At 40.2% G+C, this 14,529-nt stretch overlaps 1 long non-coding RNA gene across 1 annotated transcript in view; it reads right to left on the reverse strand.

The window, feature by feature from the left end:
- Positions 1-1,146: 1,146 nt before the first annotated feature.
- LOC129026122 (uncharacterized) overlaps positions 1,147-14,529 on the reverse strand; it is a 34,690-nt gene continuing 21,307 nt past the window's right edge. Inside the window, exons 2-3 of the long non-coding RNA XR_010125331.1 lie at positions 6,212-6,349; positions 1,147-5,762 (exon numbers count right to left, since the gene is read on the reverse strand). This is a non-coding gene — a long non-coding RNA (uncharacterized LOC129026122). The remainder of the gene's footprint in view (positions 5,763-6,211; positions 6,350-14,529) is intronic.

Consider the following 14,529-nt stretch of genomic DNA (forward strand, 5'->3'; position numbering starts at 1 on the left):
GTTGACAATATTGAGTTTTTCTGCCTAAGAATACGATACAAACTGTCTCTTTGCTTATGTCTACTTTCATATATTTCATAAACTTTGTTTTTTCTCCTATTGTGTACATATTATTGTAATATTTATTCCAGTTTATTTTATTCTGCTAAAAAGTAATTTGAGACACAATGAAATTGTAAAATGTTTATTTGAGAAAGACCAATTGATAAATTATAAAATATCAGACCAAAAGATATTTAGTGCTTCACTGACTGTGTAAGAAGCAAGTATTTATTGGAAAAATGTAGAAACAAATAAATCATTTAATTGGTGGTAGCACAACTTTTTTTATTGTTTTCTGTTTGTCTGTTTACCTTGTTGGACAGTTTCTATTTATATAAGGTTGTTGGCTACTCCTGATTTGTTGAGCTTCATTTCTCTTTTTTAAATATGCAGCTACAAGAAATAATTTAAGTTTTGCTTTTATTTGCAAATCAAGCAGGTCGAGATCACTTATGAGACCTAACTAATTTTGTCTGCTCAGAGATTATTGAGACATGATCTCCATTTTAATTTACTTTAACAAATTTTCCGTACTTTTACTTTCCATCCAAACTGTAACTTATAAATTATTGTTGTACATATGTAGGCCCATTTGTGTATGCTTTGAAGACATGTCCTCCTTTCAAACTCATTTGCATTATGTTATTGTTGAATTTGCCCCATTTATTGGAATTCTAAACTGCAATCCCCCAACTACGAGAGGTATGAGTTCTGAGGAGATCACAGTAAAGACGAATCAGAAGAGAAAACAGTTCTCCAACCCGCACATGCAGTAAAAACAAATTTCACATGGATAAAATGAGTAATTATCTAAAATTTAAATACCCTGGAAACATTAATATTTATCTCATTACTATGTAATATGGAAATTACAAGACCAAAAAAACCCAAAGAATTATTTTTAAAACAGAAATGACGCTTTTTATATGATGAAACAGTCCATAATTTAAATATAGAAAGCGAATAGGAAATATATGAAATAAAATGAAATTACATGTAAAGGTGACAATGCCTGTATTAGATTTAAAAATATCTTACAATAAAATAAGTTGAAACCTACATAATAGAAGAAAGTTTAAAATTAGGCAAATGTTATGAGCCAGGTGAAGAATAAATACATATGTCAATAAGCGTTTAATGTATTTTGTCTTAGATTTTATATGAAATAATAAAAAGTAAACAAACCAATAGCATGGTAATTTCACCCTGATTGATTCAAACTGAAAAAATATTAACATTTCTCCATTAGAAGTTGGATTTATGGATTGACTTCATGCTGCATTCAAGGCACTTTGGCCAGGACCCAACACTCATTGCCAAGAGTCAGCAGGCTAGAAGTTTGCTTTTAAGATGTTCTCTCGCATGCGACCAAGGCACTTTGTCCTGATTACTTCTTCAACTCTGCCATAGGTTTTGCTGATATAAATGCAAACCCAGCTCTATACCTACCAAACATCTACGTGGCTAGGGGTGCAGATTGAGCATTTAGGCACTAGGCAAGAGGTCTTCGCAGGTTTCCAAACAGACTTTCCAGAATTTCCCAAAAATACTGACATTGTCTTTTTCAGACCCCATCTCCAAAAGAGAATCAGAGAGGCGGTCTGGAAGCCATTTAGAATCTCCAGCCTCCAAACTAGTAACAATGGACTTGGATACAAAAAGGCAACCCACCGATCTCAAAGACACCAGCCCAGATTCTGGGCATTAAATTCCTGCCTCCCCATGAAAGATCTCATCTGAGTCACATCAAAGCCCACACTCTTCTTCAACGTTCACCTTCCAGACACGTTCCAAAACAGCCCCTCAGAGTTGTCTTGAGATGAAACAAAAGGTGATGAAGCTCCAGGTTTGGAATACCTGCCTCATTCCTCACTCCTGAAAAGTCTACACCTGCTGGTTAGAACTCTCACACCTTAGGGAGCCCGGCCTCTCAGAATGCATCCTCTAACAGGACCTCCTGGCCTTTTCCTCCTTGGAAGAGAGTGCCCAAGAATATGGAATACATGGCCTCCACTCTCACATGACTTGACTGACTGATGAACTGATGTCTGAGGAGGAAAAATATGTAGGGAACAGCCTGGGTCTTGTGAATCCCTGTTTCCCCAGCTATGATGTATGGGCAAATGGAGGGAGAATCCCCACGTATTACTGGGTGGTAGACAGACACTGCCTAATAAAATTAAGTAAATGTAAGGTGACTTGAAGTGGAATTTATCATAAGTCATATACAAAATACTAGTTAGTGAACTTTATGTGAAAACAGTCACAATTTGTAAGAGCATTCAAATATAATTTTAATAGGAAGCTATGAAAATTATCTGCACTTGCTATGTAAATGATTGAGTTTGGGTTGACTATCTGAAGGTCATGAGGTTGGTATCTGCTACTTAATTTCATAAGACATTTACTTGCAAATGGTTCTCATTTTTGCCCTCACTATATGAAAATTTTTTCTTGCAGAGAGCATTTCTATGAAAGAAGAACTAGAAATTTTGACAATTTTGGTTATTAAAACGATAAAATTGGTATGTTTGTTATTCTTAACCAAATGCTCCAACAGATAGCACGTAATACCCATGCTTTGATTGCTTTTTGTTTTTTTTTTTTTCACCTTAGGTCAATTGCCTTTCATTTTATTCATCAAACTGTATCTACTGTAGATAGATATTGCAGTTGTCATGTGACCTATGGATTTGTACTTCGTTAGAAATATGAATTCTCAGGCAGAGTATATTGGCTCATGCCTGTAATCCCAGCACTTTGGGAAGCTGAAGCGGTTGGATCACCGGAGGTTGGATCACCTGAGGTGAGGAGTTCAAGGTCAGCCTGGCCAACATGTTGAAACCCCATCTCTCTACTATTTACAGTTCACATTGTACCTTGCAATGAATATACATTTTATCCAAAAAGCCTAAAAAAAATGAAATTGGTGGGGGAATGGCTGGAAGTATAAGTGACACAAAAATGACACATGACTAGTAGCTCTTAAAGCTGGGTGACTGGTCTGTTATACTTTTTTTGTATCGTGTATACGTTTTTAATGTTCTGTAATAAAACACTTGTACAAAATGACAAAGTTTATCTGCATTTATCTCTCAAGGTCTTGGTTACCTTTTGGAAGGAGAAAGTGTCAAGGGCATGAACAAATCTGATTCTTAGATACACAAGTGTATTTATTTTGTAATAACTCATCAAGCATTCCATAAACGTTTTGTGCCTATATTGCGGTATGCATGTTATACATCAATAAAAATTTAAATTGTACATATTTGCATAACAATCCTAAATTAATATTTTAGAATAATAGTAATGTTTTGTTTTGTTTTAAAGTGGGGCACGTTCACTCAAGATATCATCAGGTGTATAGTAATGTTCCAAGTTATTTATTTATGTTTTAACTTTTGGATGAGTCCCTTAGGTCTTTTAATTTTAACCTCAACACAGTAAGTAGCATGGTTTTAACTTTTTGGAATGCAGCTTTGTTTTCAGCAAGGTTCTCCCCGAAGAATGATGCTCACCCAGGCCAGGGCACACAGCACAGTGACCAGTGCACAGGATTGCACTGAGCACACACGGCACTCGGTGAATCAAGAACAGAACAAGCAGCACTGCCTGGGTCTGCAAAATATACTTTGTAGGAAAAGCAAGTAAAATTGAAAGGTCACAATTCAGCAGCAAACGTTTTTACATTCATTTGAGAAATCATTTCTAACAAAGGTTGCTGGTTAAACCCATGGTTTTGTGGCGTTCCTACACATTGTAATCACCTGCACAACTTTAAACCGTATTTTTTTCAGATCCAACTGCAAGGATTCTGATTTAATTGATCGGTTACAACTTGGGTTTAAGGGATTTCGAAAGTTTTTCTCCCCGCAGGTGATTCTCTCGCGCCAGGGGTAAGAAGCACTGGGTAGGGGTGAGGGATACTTTAGCTGTGAGAGATATCCATGTACACTTCAGGATTTGCCACATCGCAAATCAGGAGTTCGCGGTTTTAGAAAACATCCTTGCCCTGTTAAAAATTAAAGGATGGCTTCAATACATACTTAGCTGTTTTGCTACATTGAAGAAAATGAAAATGCCTTTCCAGAGATCAGTTTTTTGAGACAGGGTTTTGCTCTGTCAGTGAGGCTGGAGTGCAGTGGTGATCACGGCTCATTGCAGCCTTGACCTCCCAGGCTCAAGCGATCCTCCAGCTCCAGCCTTCTCAGTAGCTGGGACCGAAGGCATGCACCACCATAACTGGCTAATTTTTCCATTTTTTTCTTTTTTTTTTTGTAGAGATGGCTTTCTCTATGTTGCCTGAGCTGGTCTCAAACTGCTGGCCTCAAGTGATCCTCCTACATCAGACTCCCTCACAGTTCGACCTACAAGCACAGGGAAGCATGCCTGGTGTATTTACTAAAATGTAGCTACTAGAATACTTAAAATTCACAAGTGCCTCACATATTATTTCCTAGAGAATTGCCTCATTTTTGAAATCTCAGGCTATCTGCTCTAAAGCCTGGATGTGCCAGGAAAGTAAAAAATCTGAAATTTTAAAATAATTGTCATTATATTGTTTCCATGTATGAATAACACATATATATTATTCATAAATAAAAATAATCTTACACACAAATGTAAATGCAAGTATTTTACAGGCAGGGCCAGTGTCCAGTGCATGGAGGAAGTCCTGCCAGAAAAGGATCCAGGAAAAACCTATAATTCTTGCTTTATTAAAGCCAATGTCAAATCACATATGTCATTCATGGCCTGAGGGGGCGGGATGGGGAATTGAACTCTATCCAATCATGGGTGCTGGAGTGGAAAGTATCTAATCAGGTGCACAGCAGGAGAAGAATGGGCAGCTTTTTGGATCTAGGGAGGTCTTTCCCTGTCTCCCCAGTAAGAACTTCAGGACACTAGAGCCACCTCAATGCAATGGCCTGTTTTTTTAGTTGTTTTAATACTCCAAAAGAGGATTAGTTTTCTCATGCATTTTCCAAATGTGTGGCAAACAGGGCCTCAAATCTACAACCGTGTTACCCCAGCCTATCTCTGGCTTGCAGTCACATTTTAAATTTCCAGTTCTTTCCTGACACTCACCAACATTAACTAAATTGTGTAACTCACAACATTATCAACTGTTCTTTATTGTACATTTTAGACACACGAGTTTAATTCTCCATTTTTTCAAAAAGCAGTCGATGACACTTAAAAAAATATTTTTCAATTGTAGACATTTTACAGGAGACGGAAGCAGATAATAATCCCTGACGCTCCACAGTGAAAGAAAAAAAAAAAAGAAAAAGAAAAAAAAGAAAACCTTTGTGCCCCTTTCTTTAATCTTACCTTGGCACAGACACCCTATCAGAATGTCTTTGGGTTCAGGTTTCATTTCGGAAACTTCACAGTGCAATACATCCTCAGCCATCTTGTTATTTTTTGGTTTTGAGTTTCAAAACTGTTTGAGGACTCCCCAAGATGCCAACAGTGGCCATGACTCTTAAAGTGTCTAGTAAATAGCATCCCTTGTGTCATCTCCTCTCAGGGAACAGCCCAAGGTATGGGAATGCAGTCTCTCTGTGGAGTGGTTGGATGCACTGTACCTGGAAGGAATCTCCAGGTATACCCTTGTGCTAAAAGCAAACCCCTTAGGACATTAAGATTTTCTTACCCCAACGCTTAGTTTCCATTCCTTAGAGACACATTGCAGTCCAGGCAACTGAATCCTGATACTGAGGAAAAAATATTCTCAGATTGGTGAAGGGAGAGAAAATATTTCAAAAGACAAAGAAACCCAACCCAGTGAGGCAGTGCAAAAACCCGCAAAGTAAAATGCCCCTCACAGACACAGTGGAGCACAGCGTAGCGGCTCCTGGTGGGACGCTCATGACCCACTTCACTAAACAAGATAGGAGCAGGGAAAATATCCCAAGTCATAGAATGGCTTGACTTGACCCTTGGGTCAGATATGTCTGTGTTTCAATTGGCATTGTCACCTTCTAATTTTGTCACTTTGAAAATATTATTGTATTTATTTTCACTTCACTTTTTCATTAACTGTAAATTATGTTTTGTCAGTGGAGCTTCAAAGGTATGAAAATATTTATAAAAACATTAAGTTGGTGGATTTTGAATACAATTAAGTAGTAATATATTTCATTTGCTAAAAATTATTACTTACCGATTTCTTCAGCAGAATGAGTGTAGCACATTTCCCAGGTCTGTTTTTTATTTGTTTGAGAGGTGATTTCAAGCAGAATCTCACAGCTTACTGTTGGAAATGCTACCGGGTGTAAAGACAGGGATAGTCTCTCTTCCACTACAGTGGTAGGAAATGAATACATATCCACAAGCAAGTGAGGTAGATTAATTGTCAAATTACATAAATTTATCCCATCAGTTATTCTTTTTTTCAAAACAGAGAACTTGTGCAAGTGAATATCTCTGTTCCATATGTTGCCATCTTGGTGTCTGAGGGTGATGCTAAGTTTTAGGAGCTGAGACTTCACACCCCCTGGAAGTGTTCACATATGATTAATTGTTTATCCAAATGATTTGTTATGAACATAATTAAATTACGTGTTTATTTTCTGAAAGAGATAGACACTTTGGCTTTTCTTGATGAGTTATAAGATGTAAGCCCCTTATAATGTTCTTTTATATTTTATTTTATTTTTTACATGTAGTTTCACTCTTGTTGCCCAGGCTGGAGTGCAATGGCACGACCTCGGCTCACTGCAACCTCCACTTCCCGGGTTCAAGCGATTCTCCTGCCTCGGCCTCACGAGTAGCTGGGATTACAGGCATACACCACCACACCCGGCTAATTTTGTATTTTTAGTAGAGACGGGGTTTCTTCATGTTATTCAGGCTGGTCTCAAACTCCTGACCTCATGTCATTGGCCCGCCTCGGCCTCCCAAAATGCAGGGATTACAGGCATGAGTCACCATGCCCGGCCATAATTTCCTCTCATTTATACCTTAGATTTGAATAATTTTTGCTGGATTCTTCAAACATGAAGTATTTTTCAAATTGAAAACTAACTGAATGACTCTAACTGGTAAGTAGAGGTCTTAGACCATTGACTAAAAGCTAAGGCCCACCTTGATCCAGCAAAAGGGGACCACTTAAGGCCCAGTTGATTATTCCTGGGTGTCTGTCCTGCAGGTGTCCAAGCCTGCTCACACCAACCATGGAAGGAGCCTTTGTCACTGCCAGAAGATATAGAGCCTTGGTAAGCTGGAAGTTCACAGGCAGATGCAGTTGAGATTGAGATAGAAGAAATGTTGGGAGATTCTTTCTAGAATGGAATTGTTATTGTCCTAAGACTGTTTCTAGACTTGGCCTAAGAAGATACCTAAGAAGCATTGCAACAAAGAAAAACTACAAATGATTAGATCTTTGAGGATCTCAAAGGTTAGGTGGAAAAGGGCTTTATTTCATAGGGAGGAGAAAACAAGTTTACAAAGAAGGTAGGAAGGGAAGCACAGGATGGACGGTAGCAAAATCTGATCCCAGATAAGGTAATGTTTCACCTTAAAGTCAGCCTGTTCTTAGGAAGGGTATGTATAAATAAGGGTTGTAGGTTTGCTGAGGCTGTGGGTGAGTCAAAGTTCATGGGCTGGTTGGAAGAAGAGAAACAAGCAAAATTTTTGTAACGAGTACTTTGTTTTGACCACTGAAGACTAAATTACTGAATGATTGTTCATTTTTAAAAATAGGAATTTGCAATCTGTGTCCATCTTCATGAGAGTTTAAAAAAAACAGCGGGGAGCATCCCCAAAGTCATAATGGGAAGCACGTTTCTGTTCACAAAGCTCTTCTTTGAGAAGACAAAGAATGGGGGAATTTCTTTGAATATAGCTATTTCCAGGATTACCTTCACACACAACTGTTCCTTGCCCTAGACATCTCTTCCATTTGGCTGTTTCTGAGTTATATTTTTATAATAAAGTGGTAAATATAATTATAGTTATTTGTTGATTTTTTAAGTAATTCTGTCAAATTATTTATCTTGAAAAGGGGTTTATGGGAGTCTCAGATTTATAGGAGGTAGCTCAGAAATATAGATGGGCTTCCGGGACATGTGACTGTCCTCTGCAGTGAGAGCAGTGATGTGAGACTGAGCCCTGAATTTGTGGGGTCTGTGTGAACTCTAAGTTGTGTCAGAATTAAATTTTGGGGCAACAAATGGGTGTTGGAGAATCAGTGGGTTTTCAGGGAACTTTACACCTTCAGGATCAAAAGTGTTGTAAGAAGAAAGACAATGTGGGGGCCTCTGCTGGAGAGAGACTCCAGGTGTCTCGGGGAAGGTAGGCTCTGCTCTGCACACAGCCTGCTACACCATGCACTGCCCTGTGGTTAAAGGCATCCTCCCAGGGTGAGAAGGACCAAGGACTTTGAGGGAAGAATTTCTGAGAACAGATGCCCTCTTCCCTCCTGCCAACCTGAGGCCACCACATGTTTTTCACCCACCGAACATACGCACTACGTGTTGATGTGGTCAAGCCCCTCCCAGGACAGGTCTTCGGCATCAAGATTGTTACCACGCTACCTTTCCTCATAGACTTTCCCACCAAAAACCCACACACGTGCCTACAAGACCCCTGGCATATGCTCTACCTCAGACACCGTATCTGCAGTGGCAACCTGGTTTTTTCACCATCCCAGGTCTCTGTGCCACCTGATCACAATCTCACCTTCCTGCATGAACATAGAAATAAGTCAGAACAAAGTTTCACCTGGGTCAGGATCTGTACCATGAACCAGTCCTTCCACCAACCCTGTACTGTCTCCCAATTGTGGGTTCTTAATAGCACTTTCCCCTCTTTTACCTTCTAGTTCACCTCAAACCTTTTTTTTATATGCACAGAGTGTGCCCAAGGCCACCCTTCAGTTGCCTGAATCCAGCACGTACTAAAATTCAGATGTCCAATAGTTCAAGACCATGGACCTAGACCAACTTTCTGCAGAAGGAAATACAAGTTAGAAATGAGAGGCTCTATTCTCCCATTTGAAAATAAAAACAATATAGTTTTTCCTTTTCCCTTTTCTTAAACAATGTAATTTAGAAAACTTTTATTATTAATTTTTTGAGACAGAATCTTACTCTTTTACTTAGTCTAAAGTGCAATGGCATAATCATAGCTCACTATAACCTTAAACTTTTGGGTTTGAGCAGTCCTCCTGCGTCAACCTCTTAATTACCTAGGACTATAGGCATGCACCACCATGCCTGGCTAACTTTATTTATTTTTGTTTTTTTTTCCAAGACAGTGTCTTGCTCTGTGGGCCAGGCTAGAGTGTAGTGGCATGATCTTAGCTCAATGCAACTTCCGCCTCCCGGGTTCAAGCAATTCTCCTGCCTCAACCTTTTGAGTAGCTGGGATTACAGGTGCAAACCACCATGCCTGGTTTACTTTTTATTGTTATTATTTTTAGGAGAGAAAAGGTTTCACCATTTTGGCCAGGCTGGTCTCTAACCCCTGACCTCATTATCCACCTGCCTCCGACTCCCAAAGTGCTGGGATTACAAACGTGAGCCAACATGCCCAGCCATATTTATTTTATTTTATTTTTTTATGGTGACAGAATTTCACCATATTGCCTGCACTGGACTCAAATATTTGGCTTCAAGAGATCCTCCTGCCTTGGCCTCCCCAAATGTTGGGATTACAGGCATGAACCACCTTGTCTGGCCTGGTAAACTTTTATATGTACCTTTTTTTCTCTGCTTTTTGAAATATAAGCAAATCATTTTAACAGCTAAATAAGCCTTTTGCCATTCTTCGTGACACAGAATTGTCTTTATCTAAGACCTGGAAACTATTGTTTTATTTTTTAATTTGGCAAAGATTTATCTATTTTTTTATTTTCTGTCTTTTGAAGTAGGCACAGCTCAGTACAGTGGCTCATGTTTTTAATCTCAGTGCTTTGGGAGGCTGAGATGAGGGAATTGCTTGGGCCAAGGAGTTTGAGACCAGCCTGGGCAGCATAATGAGATTCCTCCTTTATAAATAATTAAAATAAACTAGCAGGCCATGGTGGCACAGGAGGCTCAGGTGAGAGAATCACTACAGCCTAAGAGTTGGAGGCTTCAATGAGCCATGATCACACCACTCTACCACTATGCTCCAGCTTGGGCGACAGAGGGAGACCTTGTCTCTAAATAAATAAGTATATTAAAAAATGTGTTTTTCCATACATAAAAATAAATAAGTAAACAGATAAATAAAATAGACATGGATTTGCTTAGAATAAAGCTAACTATAAGATAACAGAAAAGTGAGCACCAAAGATGGGCTTCACCCTAGCAAATGATTCCAGCCTATTAGGACACTCACAGACTATTCCCTGCAGCATGACGGACATGAAAGTAGAATGTCATCATGTCAGGCTGCACCAGCATCGGAAGACTAAACGCTGTGGGGAAGAACCTCCCTTATAGAATATTATCAAAAGGTGAGAGCCCAGCTCCTGCCCTGATGGGCTACAGACATGAGTTCTTGAGATAATACATTGCAGAAACATGCATAGAGTAGTTTAACCTTTGTTGTGTGTAACACTTTCTCCATTTTCCTGCGAAATCCTCCCTAGTAATACTGTTAGCTTTTGAGTTTTGAGAGTCTGGTAGGACTGAAGCTGCATTCTGCAGGAGATACCTGGGGCAGGAAACTAACACAAACTGCAGCCACAGGCGTAAATACTCATGGCCTAATGTAAAATGAAAACAACACAAAAGTCTTTACTGTTATTCACACAAGTGTGTGAACAGAAACTTTCCACATAACCAATTGCCACTGAGACTGATGAAGGCCAGATTCCACTGAAACAAGACTATGAGTTACTCATGGGAAGGCCATAGGACAAAGCCCAGAAATTTTTCATATTTGAGTCTGGGTCCTGGGTCTGTCCCGGTCTTCTCGGGTTTCTGTCTGTAGAGACTCCTATGTGGCTTCTCTCAGCACAGCCCGGTGCTGGCTGTGGTTGTTGGTTTAGTGCACCTGATCTTTTTCCAAAGAAAGGGAGGAGTTGGTCACATCAAACAGCTCCTCATCAATCTGAATGCATCTTTGTAAAAAGTGCCTAGAAACAACGCAAAGAAAAGTCAGTGGTCTGCCTTGTTTTCACCGTATGTGACACCTCCATTAGAAATTCTGCTTTTCTCTACACTCCAGCCAGGGTGACAGAAGGAGAATTCATCAAAAGAAAGAGTGAGAGAGAGAAGGAAAGAAAGAAAGAGAAAGAAAGAAAGAGAAAGAAAGAAAGAAGAAAGAAAGAAAGAGAAAGAAAGAAAGAAAAAGAGAAGAGAAGAAAGGAGAAAAGAAAAGGAAAGAAAAGAAAAGGAAAGAAAAAAGAAAAGGAAAGAAAAGAAAAGAAAAGAAAAGAAATTCTGCTCTTCAGATTAGGCACTTAAGGAGAATCTGTATAAATCTCCATCAAGGAAGGAAACCAGAGGACAAGTTAAAGTCTTGGAATTCACATCTGAGTACACAGACTCGTTCTCCAACGCTCTTCTATTTATTCTGCCAGCTATGGCCTGGGTATGAACACGACAGATACACAAGGGTTCCAACACCTGACAATCTGCTTCAGTCCAAGAAGAGTGCGCGCCCTCTTGTTCCCCCTACAGCTCATGGTACCAAGAAGTGGTGTGGGACTGCCCAGATGAGTTGACAAGAGAGGCCTGGTGTGGAGGGGCCTGTCTTGGGCTGCCCTGTCTTATTTGTAGGTGCACCCGGCCAATAGCCAGGGGCATGAGGGATGAAGGCTGACTTGACATCCGTGCTATCAGATAAGACTTTTACCTTGAGCCTTTGTAAGGCCAAAACTCAGAAATTTCAGGGCACAGTGAAAGAACATCTCACACTCTTGAGCATCTCTCACCACCAGAGGTGGATACAGAGCTGTCTCAAGAATGGGGATTCCTGGTTTCTTAACTGCTGTTGGGTTCTGTCACCAAGAAAGTGTGTTAAACTCTTCAAGATTCCATCTACTGGGCCCCTTGTTTCTGTAAGACCTACCCAAAGGCCCCACTGTGCTACTGATGGCTCAGTCTCCTCTTCCATGTCAACTCTTTATTTGTCCACAATTAGGCAAACACAACTTCCCCTTAATTCCCTGGAAAGAACTAAATGCAGCCTGGGTTCAAGGATAGAAGACATAGCGGGAAAATAACCTTGTTTACCTTACCATCTCTGGGACCCAATAAAAGTCACTGTGTATTCGAGGCTTCCCCAGCCTCCTAGCATGCACAGTGGGGATGATGCTAACATCTACTTCGTATGCAATGTATTAGGTGTATATAAGATAAGACATAAAAATAATGAGGTGATGTCACCTGTAGATGATGCACCCACGTAGAGATGGAAGCATTAGGAGAATAGGTGGGAGGTAACATGGGCCACAACTCAAACAGGCTTGGGGTCTGGCAGGGTGATCCTGGGAATGTCACTCCTCCACTGGGCCTCACTTTCATTCTGCTCCAGTATGAAGTTGAAATTAAATGTAGATATTGTCCTCTGGTATTCATATGGTTTAGCTGCTTGTCCCCACCCAAACCTCATTGTGTATTATAACCCCCAGGTGTTAAGGGAAAAACCTGAGGGGAGTTGATTGGATTATGGGGACGGGTTTTCCTCGTGCTGTTCTTGTGATAGTGAGTTCCCACGAGATCTGATAGTTTCATAAGCATCTGGTATATCCCCTGCTCTCACTCACTTCACTTGTCAGCCACTGTAATTGGAAGGTTTCTGAGGTGCCCCCCCCAATTGTGTGGAACAGTGAGTCAATTAAATTCTTTTTTATGTTACCCAGTCTCAGGTACTTCATCATTGCAGTATGAGAATGGACTAATACAGGAATTCAACTTTACAGTGCTTTCTCTTTATATTTAGAATCATATCTATGTGCCTTATCACGCCAATGACAGGGGAAGTCTTCACAAAGTCTCCCAGTACTAGATGGTTAGTGACTCAGTTTTTTATCGAATAAAATGGCCTACTGCCTGACGCCAGTAGTATGGCCCTTCGGGTTTGAGGAAAATATCATCTTGTAGGTTGGCCAACAAGGAGATAGGAGTCCAGCTCAAATTTGTTTTGTGATACTGGCTTTAAGGCAGTGATTAGAAAAGGCCTAAGAAGCGGGTTCTGTAGGGGATTGCTGGAAGGAAAGCAGGAATTTGGAAAGTCATGAGACATACACAGTCATCTCTTCTTGCTTCCTCACAGGTCACATGCAAATTCAGGGAGAGTTAGTATGAAACACACAACGGAAATTTGGGGTCTAACATCTGCAAACTGATTCTTCATGGACTTCTGTTGGCCATATTGGTTCCAACAATTTCAGCCAATGTTTAAAAATCTCATAAGCAGATACAATGTTAGTGTTTCAACAAGCCTTTTCCTATCTTTCATTCTGAAGATCCGTTTTTTAAGTCATTTTTTTTAACAGTGTAGGGAGCACAAATTCATCTTCTGTCCAATGAATTACAGAAAAGGATTTCACTTTTGTATTAGTTCAGGATGCTATGCCAAAGAACCATAGATAGGCAGCTTATAGACAACAGGACTTAATTTCTCATACTTCCAGAGGTTCAAATTTGAGATCAGGGTGTCAGCATGGTTGAGCTCTGGTGATGTCTCGCTTCTGAATTTCAGGCCGCACACTTCAGGTTTTATCCTCATTTTGTAGAAGGAGGATGAGAGCCCTCTGCAGTTTCTTGTATAAAGCCAGTAATCTCTATATGAGGGTCCCACCCTCAGGGGTTAATTACATCCTACCTCCTTATAGCATTACACCGGGGGTTACAATTTTAACACAAATATAGAAGAAAAATTATTGTAACTCTCAAGTCTTTTTTTCTTTTTTTTTTGTATTTGTTTTTGTTTTTGAGACACTGTTTCCCTCTTGTATCCCAGGCTGGAGTGCAGTGGTGCAATCTCGGCTTATTGGAATCTTCTCCTCTCAGGTTCAAGTGATTCTCCTGCCTCAGTCTCCCAAGTAGCTGGGATTACAGGCATGTGCCACCACACCTCGCTCATTTTGTATTTTTAGAAGAGACGGTGGTTTCACCATGTTGTCCAGGCTGGTTTCAAACAGCTGACCTCAGGCGATCCGCCCGTCTCAGCATCCCAAAGTGCTGGGATTACAGGTGTGAGCCACGGCACGCTGTCAAGATTTTTTTAAAGCCCTCATTTTTCTCCTACTGGGTTTTTCCTGTTTGCGCCCTCGATCTTTCTCTCTGTCTCTTTTTGTGTAAACCTTTTTGTCTAATTCTCTGTCTCTATTGTATTCCTCAAACACAGAAAGCAAGCTCCAATGTTATGAGATGCTCCATGTAGAGACCCACATAACAAAGACCTTAGGGGGTGCTCAGACCAGTAGAGAGAAGGAAAGTCAGGCTCTCTGTCCACACTAAACCCTGCCAATTTTCACATGAGTCAGCTTAAAGGCTTATACATTCCCAGTCCAGCTTCAGTTAAGACCACAGCCCCAGT

This window comes from Pongo pygmaeus, chromosome 22, assembly GCF_028885625.2.
Source record: "Pongo pygmaeus isolate AG05252 chromosome 22, NHGRI_mPonPyg2-v2.0_pri, whole genome shotgun sequence".
NCBI classification, from domain to species: Eukaryota; Metazoa; Chordata; class Mammalia; order Primates; family Hominidae; genus Pongo; species Pongo pygmaeus.